Source organism: Panthera uncia, assembly GCF_023721935.1.
Source record: "Panthera uncia isolate 11264 chromosome C1 unlocalized genomic scaffold, Puncia_PCG_1.0 HiC_scaffold_3, whole genome shotgun sequence".
Classification (NCBI taxonomy): Eukaryota; Metazoa; Chordata; class Mammalia; order Carnivora; family Felidae; genus Panthera; species Panthera uncia.
In genome coordinates this window covers 77,036,321-77,049,480 of record NW_026057584.1, presented here as the reverse complement: position 1 = coordinate 77,049,480, position 13,160 = coordinate 77,036,321, and positions in this window count along the sequence as shown.

The following is a 13,160-nucleotide window of genomic DNA, read 5'->3' as shown; positions in this document are numbered from 1 at the left end:
TGGGGTTTGGTCCCAGACCATGGAATCATGACCTGAGCTGAAATCAAGAGTCGAATGCTCAACTGCCTGATCCACCCAAGCACTTCAAGAAAGGTTTTTAAGAATTTTTCTGAGATTCACTTTAGTAGGGCCTTCAATTTAAAACTATTATATCAGTTTTGTGAAATATTTCTTATTGGATGCCTATATGACACTTAAAAGTATGATTCTCATTTTAATTATTTCTCCAAACCTGAACACAAATGGAAATTTGCTCACTCTGAAGGTGCTCAAACTGATAAAATAAATGTCGTGCACTCTATATTTTATATCACTATGAACTTGCAGCCCCCAACAGTGTAAGCATTAGTTGTATTTGATGTAAAATGGAAAATTATACTCTCATTACACTTTCAGATTCAGCATACTGACTTTCACCTTAGGCAGATTTGTACAGCACTAAGAATTATAAATGATTATAACTTGCCTAGAAGTAGTAATTACTTTCTCAGTATCTAGCCAAAATACAGATATATAAAGTCCTATCTTTTTGATACATAAATTGTGCTGACAGAATTTAAAATGGTAGTTTTAAAAAAAAAGGCTAAGCTTTTCAGTAGTAAAGCCAACACCTACAAAAGTTTTATGTGTGTGTGTGGGGGGGGGGGGTGAGGATTTTTGTTTTTAATTTTGAACTGTTCTTAGGAATTCATATCTTCCCTAACATGTTATACCAAACTGATTATCCAGATCGATTCTGAGGCCGACCCAAAGCCACTAAGTGGTTGGCCTTGCAGTCTTCTCTAAAGACAAAATATGATTTCAGGGAGTCTAAGATGGGCCCATCTCAGCAGTTAATTCTGTGTAAGCAAGTGTAAAACAAATGTTGATTTCTGGGAACAGAGGGAGAAACTGGGAGTATGGTGCTGGAAGAGGTGTCAAGGCAACAGTATTATTAAATTTTGTTGGAAAGAAAAGGCTTCCAGGATAAATGTCAGCAATTTCCATCTCATTCACTGCTCTTTCACAGTGGTACCACAAAACAACTCTTGGTTACTTTCCAGATTTTTTACCCACAAGATTAATTGTATATATCTCTGAAGCATTCTACTTTGAAAACGGCAGTACTCACTTATGGTCTTATAAATCTTTATCAAAGCTATCTAGATTTTTAGCCCATACTATCTATAGGTAGAAACTCTAGAAGTTTGCAATACACAAAGGAATTTTTTCCCTCAAAAACTATCACATCTGAGTTCTAAGGATCCTTTACGACTTTTTATATATTGGGAATTTGCACACATCCATTTAAATTCTATTTCTTTATGATTTAATAAACCACTCGTGAGGTGCCTAGGTGGCTCAGTCGGTTAAGTGTCTGACTCTTGATTTCGGCTTAGGTCATGATCTCCCAGTTATGGGATCAAGGGCCACGTTGGGCTCTGAACCAAGAGTGCGGAGGCTGCTTGGGATTCTCTCTCCCTGTATTTGCCTCTCTCCCGTTCATTCCCTTTCTCTCTCTCTCTCTCTCTCTCTCCCTCCCTCCCTCCTTCCCTCCCTCTCTCTCTCTCTCAAAATAAATAAACTTAAAAGGGGGGGGGTACCTGGGTGGCTCAGTCAATTAAGCTCCAACACTTGATTTCGGTGCAGGTCATGATCTCATGGCTCATGAGATCGAGCTCTGCGTTGGGGCTGTACTAACAGTGCAGAGCCTTCTTGGGATTCTCTCTGTCCTCTCTGCCCCTTCCCTGCTTGCATGTGCATGCATGCATGTGGGCTCTCTCTCAAATAAAATTTAAAGTGTTATAGCAAAGCGGTTATAGCAAAGCTCACGTTATAATGTACTATGTTTATTCATATATTCCTATATTAAGGCATATTTTTCTGATAAAAAGAAGAAAAAATATGTAGTAAATGGCTGATGTTAACACCATGAAGCTAGAGGGGTATAGGAGTGCTAAAACTGTAGTTTAAGACATGCTCCTTCCTGGTTGAATATCTGAAGGCTTGGTTGGAACAATTCAATGAGTGGCTAATAAAACCTTCAGTTTGGCAATATATTAAAAGCTTTGATCCCCCAGTTTCACTTCTAGGGTTTTCCCCTAAATAAGTAATATAAAATAGAGAAATCTCTGTACATCAAAGATAGCCTTCATAGCAAATAAGTTGTAGGAAATAATGGAAGCAAACTAAAAGATCAATAACATAGTACAGAAACAGTGGAATATTGCACAGTATTAAAAGATGGATATTAAGAGGAGCAACAGGGGGCGCCTGGGTGGCGCAGTCGGTTAAGCGGCCGACTTCAGCTCAGGTCACGATCTCGCGGTCTGTGAGTTCGAGCCCCGCGTCGGGCTCTGGGCTGATGGCTCGGAGCCTGGAGCCTGTTTCCGATTCTGTGTCTCCCTCTCTCTCTGCCCCTCCCCCGTTCATGCTCTGTCTCTCTCTGTCCCAAAAATAAATTAAAAACGTTGAAAAAAAAATTAAAAAAAAAAAAAAGAGGAGCAACAGGAAGTATTGTTATAATCTTAAAAAGCAGGACACAGTTGTATAAAACTGAGTTTCAACTGTGTAAAATAACTGCACAGAAAGAAGATACTGTGTAAAATAACTGCACAGAAAGAAGATACTAAGGAGATTGATTGAAATACTGTCAAGTTTTCTCTGAGCAGTGAAATTATAGGTGTTCATGTTTATGGATTTCTACATTTTGTAAAGTTTCAATAAATGTATATAATTTCATAATTAGAAAATATAAGACTTTAAAAAATAAGAAGAGTATTTAGTTAGCTATGTATAGTTTTTGTGAGGATTAAATAAGAGACTAAATGTGAAATTCTCTAGGATATGCTAAGTATTGCCTTCTAAACATAAATAAGAGAAGGGGTAGGTTCCCTGTCTAGCAGTCAGGGTTGCTTGTATCATTGACAGGGGACAGTAACAAAAATTCTTGCATGCTACATGGAATCAAATCCTGTCACTCTAATTATACACATTTTCAGGGATATTAATTGAAAAATTGTTTTAATAGTAAATAGCAGGAAACAACCTAAATGATCACAACAGAAGATTGATTAAATAGATTTTGTTCATTTATACAAAGGAATACTAGGCAGTCATTAAAAATGAGATATGTAGGCATTAAAAATGAAGATGTCCATGATACAGCTTTAAGTGAAAGTTAACTACAAAACAGAATTAGTGTATAATCCTCACCTTATCAAAGACAAGATCAGGGAAAAATTCTTATATTTTATAGGTCTGATATAATAGTCTCAAGGAGGTATACAGGTGACATGACAGAATCTCTGATAAAAATCTCTCTAAAAATCAGAAACACTCTGGCTCAAGTGCCCATCTGTATTTAAGATTTTAACTTTTAAATCAACATAATCCAGATCTCTTTACCTTTAGTAGTACAAGACACCAGCAATTTATTAAGATTAAAGTATCTGCTCAACATCACTCATCATCAGGGAAATACAAATAAAAAACCACGATCAGATACCACTTCACACCTGTCAGAATGGCTAAAATTAATGACACAGAAAACAAGTATTGGCGAAGATCAGTGTTCTTATCCAGTATAAATTGTTGCAGTTCTGCTTTTATTATTTTTAATTTTTAATTTTCCGATGAAGTCACCTTTATTGTGAATCTTTCCTATTTTGGTAGGAAAAGCATTAGTGGATTGTGAAACCAATCACTTGTTCTGGAGCTTTGTGGCATTCAGCAAATCATTTGAATCTCAAATTTCTGAGCTAAGAAGTAATTGATATAAGCCTACATGATCTTTGAGGTCCTGTTTCATATCAGTTTGGGTCCTCTGAGAATCAGTGTCAAGAAAGAATTACGAGTGCAAGAAATTTATTAGGTTAAATGCCTGTGAAAGGTAAAGGGGTGAGGGAGCTCCTAGGAGTAAGCAGAGAAAATGATACTGAGAGGAAGAGGAGAGAGGAAGGAGGTTTAGTTAGTAATCCTTAGACTTTAGTGCAGCTCTGACAAAATCCCAGAGTCCCAGAACAAAGGTTACCCATTAGAAGAGTCCTGCTGCGGGCTGGCTTCAGCACCCTACTGCGTCATCAGCCCCGGAAGAGTGTAGTCGCAGCATGACCAGTGTTTTAGATCCGAAAGTTAACTGGTGGGAATCAGGTAACGACAACTCTTAAAAGTTCTATCTTGAAGGAAGATCTGAATGGCATACCTCTAGAACTGTTACAGTACCCATATCTCTAATTCGTAGATTATGGCCAGTATGGACTGCATGTTTGTGTCTTCCTTTCCCCCAAATTCCTGTGTTGAAGCTCTAACCCTCAATGTAATGATGGTATTAGGAGGTAGGCTCTTTGGAAGGTAGTTAGGTTTGGATAAGGTCTTGAGGGTGGGGCCTTCATGATGAGATTGGTGTGTCATTTTTATTTTAATTTAAAAAAAATTTTAACGTTGAGGCTTCTGGGTGGCTCAGTTGGTTGAGCTTCCGACTTTGGCTCAGGTCATGATCTCATGGTTCGTGGGTTTGAGCCCCACTTTGGGCTCTGTGCTGGTGGCTCAGAGCCCAGAACCTGCTTCAGATTCTGTGTCTCCCTCTCTCTCTCTCTGCCCCTCCCCCACTCATGCTCTGTCTCTCAAAAATAAAAATTAATTTAAAAAATTTAATGTTTATTTATTATTGAGGGAGAGAGAGAGACAGAGCTTGGGTCTTGAACTCATGGACAGCAAGATCATGACCTGAGCTGAATTCAGATGCTTAATCGACTGAGCCACCCAGGCTCCCCAGTCTTTCTTTTTTATAAGAAAGAAACCAGAGCCCCCTCAGTCATGTGAGGATAGAATGAGAAGGTGGCTCTTGGCAAACAAGGAAGAGGGCCCTCACTAGACACTGAATCTGCTGTCACCTTGATCTCACACTTCCTAGACTCCAGAATTGTGAGAAATTTTGTTCTTTAAGCCACCCGGTCTATGGTATTATATAGCAGCTCAAACTAAGACAAAAGTAATTCCTCATTTTCATTAAAGAGAGGGAGAGGGAGGGAGGAATGAGGAGGGAGGGAGAGGATTTTCCTCAGTTTCAGTCAGTTTCATGGATTTGAGAGCCAGAGGCCAGGTTTGCTAGGAAACAGTGTCTTGAGTGTCCCTGCTTGCTTCAACCTGCTCCCCAGCGTGTGATGCAGATTTAGTTTTCCGCTCCCTCATGCTCTCTCTGTGTGTCCTCTCACTCTGAAGCTCCATCCACCGCAGTGATACAGTAGGCAGTCATGCAAGGGTGGTAGCACCACTGCGGGCTCTCCTTTTGGAAAGCAGTGCTTCTTAACCTTGGCTGTACATTGGAGCCATCTACGGACCTTCAAAAGTGCCCAATGCTCAGAGCATGCCCTGGCTCAAGTAAATCAGAATCTCTGGGTGTGGAGCCAGACATAAATATGTTTTAAGACCCTTCAGGTGGTCCAATGGGCAGAGGAGGTTAGAAGCACTGCTTCAAAGGATCTTAGCCCAGGGAAACGAAGAAACAGGCTAAATTAGTAGAAACACTTTCTTTTCAAAGAAACATCTAACTGTTCTTCTTAACTTGCTTTTTGAGGTAGAAATAAAGGACATTAGTTTTATGCAAAAATGGCAACACATAAAAGTAAGTTCAAACAAATTTTCCTCACTGTCATTCCCGAATTTGCCATGCAAAGTATTCATAACTCAATTCTTGTTTTCTTACCATGCTAAATTATTATTTACTACTGTTTTGGGTTCAAGGGGAAGTTATGTTTCAATAATAATGAAAAAAAGAATTTTTTTTTAATCATTTGAGACAGAGTTAGTTGATTTCTATGATGCTTTTGTGAAGTTGGGGCCATACTCATGGTGGAAGAGTTGAGTTGAGGTGGAAGAGTTGAGTTGAAGTAGTTTTCCAACAACATTGGGCAGTTTTAGATGCAACTTGTTTGTTCAGTTTTTATCCTACCCAGCACAAAATCACTGCTTTCAGGAAACATGTCTGTTGCTCTGAATTTAGTAAAACAGGTATTTATTGTGGGCTTACTATGTGGTGGGTACTGGGGTTGGGATCAGTGATATAAAGATGAATAGAAGAGGTTGAGTCTATTAAAGTGGAAGTAGTTAACTAATTTGTGTAGTATTCTTACAATGGATGTGATTAACTTTGAAAGAATCAGATACATACTGACATATGTTCAAAGTTATTCATGATAATGATGTTAGGTGTTTGTAGTTTATTTATTTAAGGATTTTATTTAAAAGTGTGTGTGTGTAAGCATATTAAAATTTTATTTTTCTTATTTTTTTTAATGTTTATTTTTAAGAGAGAGACATCTAGACAGAGCATGAGTGGGGGAGGGGCAGAGAGAGAGGGAGACACAGAATCCAAAGCAGACTCTAGGCTCTGAGCTCTCAGCCCAGAGCCTGATGCTGAGCTCGAACTCACGGACTGCAAGATCATGACCTGAGCCAAAGTCGGACACCCAACCGAGTGAGCCACCCAGGCACCCCAGCATATTAAAGTTTTAAAAGAATTCATAGAAAACAGTGGTTAGTAGTGAGTGATTGAAGCAAGCAGAAGGAGTCTTTCATACTTTTATGCAACTTTAAAAAAAAAACAGTACCATTTTAAGTGACCATAGACATGGAGTTTTCTGGTGTTTTTGAAATTAAGAAGGTCTCTATAAGAAAGAAGAAGTCTATTTCTTCAGGGAATTGAGGCATAATTTTAAGATGGTTAAAAGGATTTTTCCAATAAATCAGAGGTCTTTTCCTGGCTTCCCAGTAATAAAAGAAACTGGAAAAAGTATAATTTAATAGCCCTTATCGTTTCCTGGTAGCCTGCTTTGTTTTGAAACAATGACCCTGCCCTGTAAAAAAAAAAAAATTATTTTCTTTACAATACAAACATATGAAACAAATTTGTAGCAATCAAAGAACAAGCATTTCTCTCAGGTCACTTGTTGCAAATTGAACTCAAAGACAGTAAACATCTTTTTAACAGACAACTTATCACAATTCCGACAGAGAAATAGAACCAGTGGAAGATATATATATCTCATATATAAGCCTATTCCTTGCAGTCTTTTTATATATATTATTATAATTTGTCATATAGCATATACAGATGTGTACTTTATATATATATATATATATATATATATATATGCATATCTATATATCTATATCTATCTATATCTGTATCTATATGAAGTATATGCACACACACATAGAGATTTATTACAAGTAATTGGTTTATTCCATTGTGAAGGCTGACTGGACAAGTTCAAATCTTTAGAGAGGGCTGGAAACTCTTGAGAAGGAAGTGACAATACAGTCTGTTAACAGAATTTCTTCTTCATAAGGGAAAACTCAGTCTGGCTCTTAAAGTCTTTCAACTGATTGGATTAGGCCCACCCAGAATGTCAAGGATAATCTCCTTTACTTAAAGTCAACTGATCTAGATGTCAATCATATCTACAAAATATCCTTACAGCAATACCTAGATTAGTGTTTGATTGAATAACTGGGTTCTATAGCCTAGGCAAGTTGACACATTAAATTGACATCATGGTCCACCCTTTGCCAACCTGTACACATCCCCGTAAATGATACTTAATCTCCAAATAAAGACAATAACAAAGTCATACTTCTCTCTAACGTGACTGAACAATCCTGCATACAAGTTAAAATGCACTAACCTTTTCCCTAAATGAGGATGCAGTCTTACAGGGAACTTCACTGTTCTCCTTGATATTCTGTAACTTAAATATTACAATATAAAGTTAACAAGTATTAACAAATATTATGTTAAATTATAAAAGAATAAGAAAGGGATAAAATAATATGTTCTTGTTTCATATATATATATATATATATATGAAATACTCCTAACTATTACAATCCTTCCAGGAGTGGTTGTATGATATTTATAATTACCTTCTTGCACTATCCATTCCATATCCCTTTGTCCTCAGTAAGCACTCAGATAATTGTGGGTTTTTTGCCTAGTTGGATGACCCAAATGTTTATTCTTAAAGATGATGGGCCGTCCATTAGAAGTCCTGCCTGAGTTAGATTGTTGTAGTTTTCCATTGACATTAAACATCACACACGGTTGTACTAAGAGACACCCTAAGGAATCTTTTGCATTTTAGGCCTAATTTTACCTCCACTGTGTGGTAGCAGCCCAATATCCCTTTGGTAATCAGGATCAATCACTCCAGCCAATATGGTAGCAACCCTCTTTTCCTGTTGATTCAGAAGTATGGGGGGCTAAAGTGGTTGGGTGGCAGTCTTAACTTGTAGTTCAACAAAATCATTATTGGGCAGAAGCATCCTTACCATTGAGATTAAGACCTTAAAACCAGAAGAACATGAGGTCACAGGAGCAAGAAGCAAACATTTTGCCAGTGGATTACTCGAGTAATAGTGAGTAGTGCTCTCCCATTTCCACCCTTTGATTCCTGGACCCATGAAATTTAGATAGGGGAGAAACAGCACCTTATATTGAATACTAATCAAAGCATGTGTAGCCTCCTGGGGAACCTTTGCTCCTGTCCTGCATGGTATTGCCACCTAGATGGCACTGTAACTGAGTCTTCAAAAGTTCTTTTCACCCTCTTATGAAGCCAGCTGCTTCAGGATGATGGCAAGACCAATAAATTCCATGAGTATGTGCCCACTGCTACACTTTATTTGCTGTGAAGTGAATATATTGATTAGAAACAGTGCTGTGTGGATGATGGATAAAGGCATTCTGAAAGTGCATGGACAGTAGTTTTGGAAAACAATGGTATGCAGGGAAGGTAAATTTGTATCCAGAGTAAGTGTATGTTCCAGTAAGAACAAAATGCTGCCTATTTACTGATGGACATGTCAACTTTCCACTAGTTAACTGGCTGATCACTCTAGGGAATGGTGCCATATTAAAGACTTAGTGTTGGTTTCTGCTGCTGGCAGATTGGGTACTCAGCAGTGGCTGTAGCCAGGTCAAGGCTTGGTGAATGGCAGTCCATGTGGCTTGAGTCTGTGCATAACCTCCATTCCATTCCTGCCAAAATGGCTACTTTATTCACGAGCCCATTGGGCAATGACAGTACTGGCTGAGGAAAGAGAATGACTGGTAGGCACAGAATGGGTCACCCTATTCAATGGGTTATTAAAAATTTTTTCTTCTGGACTCTGCCAGTGTGGGAAAGCAGGTCTTATTTGACAAATCCACCTAACATCCCAATGTCCCTAAGCCTTTCATTCCTTCCTCTATAGTATACCAAGGCAATTCTGGCATTTTAACTTTATTTAGTGTAGCACACATTTTGGTCCACGTTTCAGTCAACCAAACAAACAGAGTCCTATCTAATCCCTCAAGCTAAATCACTGAGTCCAGAAACTCTGCTTAAGGGGCCCATAGCAGTCAGTTTGGTATGATCCAACTTTATATTCTCTCCAACATTTTTCCACACCCTAATATCCACTCTCCAGATTTCTGTCTTTATAAATTAGAAATGTCATGTACTTCTTTTGTTGTATAGAGAAACTATTCTTGTGTTACACTTAAATCTTATCCTTTAGGGCTTTTGGGGATTTGAGCCTACTTTTAGGTGTAGAAGCAAAGAGAGTGACAGTGGTAGATCCTGAGGAGAATCAACAGTGTCTTGTAAGACAACTATCTCAGAAGAGGCTATCATAGGTTCTTTAGGCAAAACAAGGTTAACCTCCACAGACAGGGTGGAAGGGTTGCTTCTACTAGCAGAATTTAAGGGTTCTATGTCCCCAACTTCTTGGGGATCTTCCCACATGTCTCCATTCCAATTATCAGGATCCTATTCCTTTGCAATCAATGCATTCACTTTCACAGAAGACTCTGGGCAAGGTTGAACATTCAATTTGCATTCTAATTCATCCACTGGCAGGATAAAACTCTGGTTTGTTTTTTAGAAATCTCAGCCTTGCAGCTATTGGAGATGAGGTTTTCTTTCGGATCAAAGGTAGCGACTTTCAGGTCATTTATGCAGAGGTTGAGTCAGGAGTTTGAAGCCCTAAGCTTATCCTTTTCCTGCCCACTTTCTCCAATGCAACTGGGAACAACCAGCAAATATTATACTCTTCAGTTTGACTAAATGTTCTAAGGTATCAAATACATGGTTGCTGAAAACTTCAACTTACATAAATATTTCATTGGGAGTAGCCAATGGTGATATTTTGCATTGATATTGGCACATCACACTATAGACTACAAATACCCTCTTTACTACTGAATAATCTTAGTATTAAAATCTAGTCTGATTTGAGACTCAGTTCAAGAAAACCCTGAACCAAATCAGAAAACTCATCCTTAAGTTTTGTTCCTCTAGAAGTACTTCAGATACCAAAATCTGTATCAGTCAGAGTTCCACCAGAGAAACAGCTATTTATTCTCTAGAGTGCATAATTACCTTGTTTTGTTTTGTTTTGTTAGTTTCTATGCATTTCTCACTAATTCAACCTTAATCTCTTCTCAATATATTCTGATACACAGACATTCTATTTGTCAAAAGAATGTCTCCTGAACCTTTGGACTTGTTCCAATCTCTGCCTGGGATACAGTTGTCACCTTGGACTCTCTCCTCATAATCATTGTAGGGATTTACTCTGCTTTTCCCTTTAAGTTGGATATCTTATTTATTTTCCCCCACGTTTCCTTTTCTTGTTTTATTCCTCACTTTGGTAGAGCACATTTTCCAGTAACTTCCTGAGGAAGGATGCTTGGGAAGTAACTGATATTTTAGAACATACAGGTCTAAAAATGTCTATAATCTCCTTACACCAACTGATACCTGACCAAAGGTTGAAAATCTTTTTCTTCTCAGAACTTCAAAGGTTTTGTTCCATTATTTTGTGGATTCTAGTGTTGATATGGAAAACTCCTGAGCCTTTGTATTTTATCTGTGCCTCACTCTCCATTCTAGAAACATTTGAGTTTCTTCTTGTAGCCGTGCTCTGAAATTTCTTGATACTGCGTGTTTCATATTAAACTCCTTTTTTTTTTTTTCTACTTTGCTGCATGCTGAATGGAGACTTTCAGTCTGGACACTCACATCCTTCAGTTATGAAAAGTCTTCCTGAATAAGTTCATTGTTATTTTCTTCCTTCTGCTTTCTCTGTTCTTCCTTTCTAGAATCCTTATTATTTGGACATTGATTCTCCTGCTGTAGTCCTCTAGTTATCTTATATTTTCTGTTTACCATCTCTTTGTCTTTTGGCTCTATTTTTTGGAAGATTTTCTCATTTTATCTTCCAAAAGTACAGTTAAGTTTAAAAAAATTTCTTCTATCATATTTTTAATTTTCAAGTTTAAAAATTATTTGAATGTCCCCTTTTTAAATTTTTTTTTAATGTTTATTTATTTTTGAGACAGAGAGAGACAGAGCATGAATGGGGGAGGGGCAGAGAGAGAAGGAGACACAGAATCGGAAGCAGGCTCCAGGCTCTGAGCCATCAGCCCAGAGCCTGACGCGGGGCTCGAACTCACGAACCGTGAGATCGTGACCTGAGCTGAAGTTGGACGCCCAACCGACTGAGCCACCCAGGCGCCCCTGAATGTCCCCTTTTTAAATTAGCATTCTATTTTTATTATATGTATGTGATGTTATTTTCTCTTTCCTCTTAAGTTATTTATAACCTTTTTTTTTTTCCTTTTCTTCAGCACACGTAGTCTCTATTTCTTCTAAGTTGCTTTTTTTCCTTTGCTTGTTTTGTCTTCTTTCTTTTTTATGGAAGCTCTCCAGCTGCTAGGTAATCCTTGGCTTTCTCTTCATATTGAGGAGTAAGGTAGTAAAAAGCTACCTTGGTTATATACCCGAGAGATTTGAAAACATATGCCCATATACAGTTTGTACACAAAAGTTCATAATAGGCAAAAAGTGGAATAGCATTCTTCATAATAGCCAAAACCACACCTGATGAGTGGGTGAGCAAATGTGATATACCCATAAAATGGAATATTATTCAGCCATAGAAACAAAAGAAGTACTGACACGTGCTATAATATGTATGGACTTTGAAAACAGTATGCTAAGTTAAATAAGCCAGATACAAAAGATCATATCTATATATATTTTTTTAATTTGTATGATTCCATTTATATACAATGGCCAGAACAGGCAAATCCATGATGACAGAAAGCAGATTAGTGGTTGCCAGCATTGCAGGAGAGAGAGCAATGGGAAGAGATGCTAATGGGTACAAGATTTCCTTTGGGGGTGAGGAAAATATTCTGCAAATAGTGATGGTGACACGAGTTGTGAATATAGTAAAAACTACTGAATTATACATTGTTTTTTAAAAAAACTGCCTAGAAGTTATGAGTGTGTGTGTGGTTTGTCAAATATAGGTTCACTGTATAGTGATCTGGCTGGGTCATTTCATTAAGGAACCTTCAAAATCAGTATTTTTAGGTCTTTCCTCTTGGGCTAGTCAAATTCTGAAGATAATTCTCCCATCTCCTGCCTGAAGGATATAGGCTTGTTTGCTAGCATTGTAGGTTCAAATGAGAGAAAATGGCTACAAATCTCAACATTGAATATATAAACCTTCAGTTAATCATCCCTTTTCTTCACTATAACCCTGCCCCAACTCTGCCTGGTGTCCCTGAGTCTAGAAACCTCTTTAAGCTCTCTCCAGACAATAAGATTTCAGTCTCCTGCCAAGTTTATGGAGGGTGGTGGGTGGGAGGTAATCCGATTGTGTGATGGGAGAGATTTCTTAGATAGAGTCTTAAATAACTTTTTGGTTTTTAGTTCCACTTTTACCCTACCTGCACAGGTTCCTAGTGTTCCCAGTTCTGAAGCTTTTGATGGTTCTATTATATCAATCTTGTTGCCTCTGAGCTTTCTCCTGTTTGCTTAAACTCACCTTTCTCCAGTATGCTAAGTTAATTACTTCTGGTCCATCTGCTTCCCTATTTCCATCATTTTGTTGCTGCATTTCCCCTTCTGTTCTTGTCTGGGTAAATACATTAACAACGAAACAAAACAAAACAAAACAAAAAACCAACAACTAAGCAAACAAATTCAAAAACTTCTTTACTGTCATTTTAGTGGGAATCTGGGAGACAACAAAAGTAAAAATCTAGCATCTTTACCTAGAAGCCATTGATAGGATTTGTAAGGATGAGCTATCTTACATTCCTGGGATAATCTCTGTTGGTCATG